Here is a 5,387-nt window from a genome sequence, read left to right on the forward strand (position 1 = left end):
TGGGCCGCGCACCGCGGTCCCTCAAAAGCGGCAGAGCTTAACACACTCCCAATGCTAATCCTTATTATTATTTTATTTCTATTGTTGTCCAGCGACCAGCAGCAGCGGGGCGAGACACACCCCCAATGCTTGCGGTATATATCCAAGCGGCAGGGCGAGAAACACCCTCAACGCTAGTCCTCCTTCCTTTTTTTTTCCCTTTGTCCAGCGACCAGCAACAGTGGAGCGAGAGACACCCCCAATGCTAATTGCTAACGGTGTGCTAATACACTGGGCCGCGTACCGCGGTTCCTCAAAAGCGCCAGCTTTCTTTTATTTTATTTTTATTCCTGTCCAGCGACCAGCAACAATGGAGCGAGAGACACCCTCAATGCTAATTACTGACGGTGTACTAATACACTGGGCCGCGTACCGCGGTCCCTCAGAAGCGGCAGCTTTCTTTTATTTTATTTCTATTCTTGTCCAGCGACCAGCAACAATGGAGCCAGAGACACCCCAATGCTAATTGCTAACGGTATAATAACACACTGGGCCTCAAAAGCGGCAGGGCGAAACGCCCCCAACGCTAATCTTACTATTCTTTTATTCGTATTTCTGTAAACACACACTCACCGTCGCCAATGCACGGCTATGGCTCCACGCTACTCTGTGTCACAAACAACAACAGTGGAGGGGGAAAGCTCACGATGCTAGTGTCGTTAGCTCCAGTGCTAGCAAGCAGCCGCCACAGCTGCAGGGCTGCTCCTATACGCGTCCTTTCTTTTTCTTTGTCCTTTTTTCTCTCTTTTCGGTTCCTTCCGATGCCCCTATGAACGGGGTAATCCAATATATAAAGCAGGCTACGCAGCCTCTGGAGGACGAAACCGTAGTCCGTAGCTCCAACCGTTGGTTGCGAGGCTCCAAGCGCAGCTGCAGTAGTTAATCGACCTACGCTCCGGAGGCGAAAAGATGAAAGAGGATGATCGCTGTGTCCACCGTACCTATATAGGTGACGTGCGCGTACACAGGTCACGAGTGACTTTGTTGGTATTAATATTCGACCTATGCGCGAGCGCGCGATGAATATCCAGGTGTTGAAAACACTGCCTCTGGCGGTCAGGAGGAATGAAGTAGAACAGATTGAGCACCACTGATATAGAAACATTTTTCAGAATATTATAGAATAGGGATTTAGGAGACATGTAGAATCGGCTTCAGGTCTTAATGGGTCCCAAAAGTAGAATGCACTCATTATGCACAATGTCCTGTTTCACAAGTTTTCTGAGAGTGTAAGTTTTGTGAAAGTGAAAGTTTTCTGAGAGTGTACAAATGGAACCAAATGGACCCGTTATCCATTTGTACACTCTCAGAGTTACATTAGCATAGATTTTACAGTTGTGGTGTCCCAGAGATAGAAATATGCCATTAAATGGGGGTCCGTAGCCTAATGCATGTCAAACTGGGGGTCCTTGAAATTAAAATGGTTGAGAATCACTGCTCACCTGTTTGTCTGGATGGAGAATTCATTCACTTGTGTTTTAAACAGCCTGCTCTTCACCAGCCTAATAAACACTGATACCTTTACCCAATACCCATAACCATGTCCATGTGGACTAATGTTACATTAGGAGTTGTTAAAGTTCACTTTTAAACTGTCTTTTTACTGATAAACAATTAAACGTCGTGTTTGCTGCTATGTGAAAGAGAGAGAGGGGGAGGAGAGAGAGAGAGAGAGAGAGAGAGAGAGAGAGAGAGAGAGAGAGAGAGAGAGAGAGAGAGAGAGAGCGAGCGCGCGAGGCGGCAAACACCTGCTGTCCCTTTGATCTGACCGCAAAGCGGGCTACTACTGTATGAGCAGATCTACAAGCTCACAATGCCTCGCACCGCGACGCGTTGTGAGCTTGTAGATCTGCTATTTTCAAATGGCCGAAATATATATATATATATATATAGGGCTTAAGTGGTTACTGTCGGTTTTGTAATAACAATAAAAATCTACAAAGTAACTAGTAACTAAAGTTTTCAAACAATTGTAGTGGAGTAAAATTACAATATTTATTTCTGAGATGTAGTGGAGTAGAAGTAAATACTGCAAATTGGAAATACTCGAGTAAAGTAAAAAATAATAATAATCTCAAAATTGTACTCAAAGTAGCCTACACTATACTTGAGTACATGTACTCTGTTACTTTCCAGCACTGACTAGGCCTGTCATGAAATGAATACCAAGGACCTCAATGGAAACAAGGCCTTTTAGACAAAGAATTATGAATGTAATTGTAACATTTCAATGTGTGTCAGCGTCACAAACACAGCTCAATAAAATACATATATTATATATTCACTTCACACATCCTACTAGTTGCAATTGTGAAATTACTCGCAATTCCATAAAAAAAAACCTCACCTGCTTGGAGATAATTGTCTTGTTTTAGCGTTTTAACAGCTTGTTCCACCTCCCTGGTTAAAGTTGTTAACTCTACTCGACGTCCATGTGGAATAATGTTACATTATGAGTGGTTTAGTTAACTTTATTACTTCCAAACAATTAAACAGAGCTGCGTCACAAACGCTCGTTCGTATTTTCCGCTCTGTGTGTGTGAGGCGGGGCTGAACGCTGCTCGCGCTATCGCTTTGATCTCACCCGCAAAGCCGCCTGCGCTGGGCGTGGACGGTGACGTGACGAAGAGTGGACACTGAGCAGATCTACAAGCTCACAATGCGTGCGTGGCAACGCATTGTGAGCTTGTAGATCTGCTATTTTCAAATCGCAGATTTTTTTATAGGGCTGAAGTGGTTAATGTATCTTTAGTGATAATAATCAAAATCTACAAAGTAGGCCTAACTACAATAAAGTTTTCAAATAATTGTGGTGGAGTAAAATTATGATATTTGCCTCTGAGATGTAATGGAGTAGAAGTAAAAGTACTGAAAATTGCAAATACTCCAGTAAAGTAAAAAAAAAATACCTACATATTTTTGACATAAAATATTTTACTGAGAATAAAGGGTGAAAATGTGAATTACATTAATAAATATGATTGACAGATTCATATGGTAGAATAATTAAATTAATACCATTATGGTAGAAGGGTGCAATTTCAGACAATTAAGGCACAGAGGAGATAGCTGCCTAAAATAAAATAAAATGGAATGCATCTATTATTCACAGACTGTCTCACACAGACTGACATTGTGCTTATATTCACAGGTTGACTGTTAATTCTGCACAATCACCATTGATACACAAATCAGTGTTTTTAAAATAACGTTTAATTGTATGCAGTGTGCAGTCACGTCGAGTTTATTTTGATTTAGGCTGTCCTCGACCGTATAGTGCGAACTGCCCTTATAGAAATATATTTTAAAGGACTATTGCATTACTGGCCTATCACCATTAATGCAAACTGCCATTATTTAAGCGATAATAGTGAGATATTATCCCTTCTAAACATACTGTTAGCGTCCTAATAAAACCCTTTTTCAAAAACATGTCTAAAAAATAAAATAAATGGCATGGTTTAAAACTGGTCTAAATGTAGACGTTTATATATGGTTTTGATTTAAACGTCTAAATCTTGGCTAAATTTAAACTATACTGTATAATGATCAATGGCTATTCAAATTGTTTTCGTCCAATAATTGGAGATCAGTTATGCAACTTACAGTTGTTTTTTTAATCGATATTTATGGAATAATGCTTTAAATTCAGTCGGCTAAATTCGGTCTACATTATAGACCGATTCTAGACCAGCTAATTTAGGTCTAAAAAAACCGGACGTCTAATATTCGACTATGGCTCACTGCTGGGTATGGTTTGTCTAATATGCTTGTTTAATATGACTGATGTAATCTACACTATTTACAGTTGGGTATAGAATAAACAATCTCTTTCTTTCGCATTTATCTTACAGCTTTAACTTAAATGTCCATCAATGCTGTCGGTAGAAAAACATACATGGTTTGGCAGATAATATTTATTTTATGCAACAATATTACAATAGAATAGTCTACATTTTATGCAACAATATTTTGTCATCATGAAAAATGTCATCCTGAAAAAAGAGGCCATTTTGACCATAGAATAGAATAAAACAAGATATGACAAGTCATAATATAGCCGCCAGCGGCAGGCTTTTTTTGCCCCAATACAGTCTATCACAGTAGAACCGAAATAGCAGAAAATGACTACATTACCCATGAGGCATTCTGAACGTACAACGCGCCCCCCTCTACCATTAAGTTACAGTGTCCAAGTTACAATACACAAAATACACCAAAATAATACTTTTCAATGGACTACTTGGGCACTGATAACATTAACCACAGTAAGGTTCATAAAGTTTGTAGATGAGATGTTTACATTGTTAGTTCAGTCACGGTGACGACGTTAGCATTAACGTTAGCCGCATGCTAACGCTAAACGTCCGTTAGCTTAGCAACACGCTAACGGCTCATATTAAGTTGGTTTGGCTAATAATCATTAATCCCAACTAATGTCAACACAGTAATGGATGTAAACGTTCACAGACATGCTTTGGACATTATTATCAGGTTGTATTATGAACCAGCAGTTACACAATACAAGTAGCAGGCCATGCTAGCAGCTAACAACATACCAAGGCGGGTGCTGTAAACGACGGCCGTCCATTGGCTAGGACGGCCGTCCATTGGCTTTAAAGTAGTGTCTCCCCATTGGCTGTGAAGTAGTGAAGGACAGCCAGGACAGCCAATAGCAAAAAAAGTGTTGAATACATGTCGGAAATCTGTCGGGTCAGAGTCAGAGTGAATACAGAGCCGCGCTTTCAGCTGGCGGCTAAAAAGAAAAGAAAAAATATCATAGAATAGAACAGCGGTGGGCAACTTTGATGATAGAGAGGGCCACTATATTTCCACACTCACTCCAGAGGACCTCCATGAAATTACATCAACCAACCCACATGTGTTACCTCAGTAAAAGTAGCAAAACCACAGAGTAAAAATACTTTGTTACAAGTAACAGTCCTGCATTCAGACTTATTTAAAGGACCACTTCACCCATTTTATACCTTGTCTTCAAATAATCCTCACTAATGCTCGGGATAAAATGGCACCATTTTTTCTGTGTCTCATTGGTGACCTGTGGACAGTTCAGAAACCTGCCTACCAGTGACATCATCGATGTCAGCTAACTTTCCATCTTCCTGGAAAGTTAGCTATAATAGAAACCATTGTTCTCCCATTAACTTTACAAAAAGATAATCCTGTGTGAAAAGATCAAACCTGCAAACCGATGATGTCACTGGTAGACGAGGTTCTGCAATAATAACAATAATAATAATAATAAAAAACGAACAAACACTGAATGAAAAGAATATTGCATTTATTCAAAAATAAGGTGTCCAAGTCATCAAACTTGGTGTAACCGG

Source organism: Gymnoscopelus microlampas (genome assembly GCF_963454915.1).
Source record: "Gymnoscopelus microlampas genome assembly, chromosome: 9".
NCBI classification, from domain to species: Eukaryota; Metazoa; Chordata; class Actinopteri; order Myctophiformes; family Myctophidae; genus Gymnoscopelus; species Gymnoscopelus microlampas.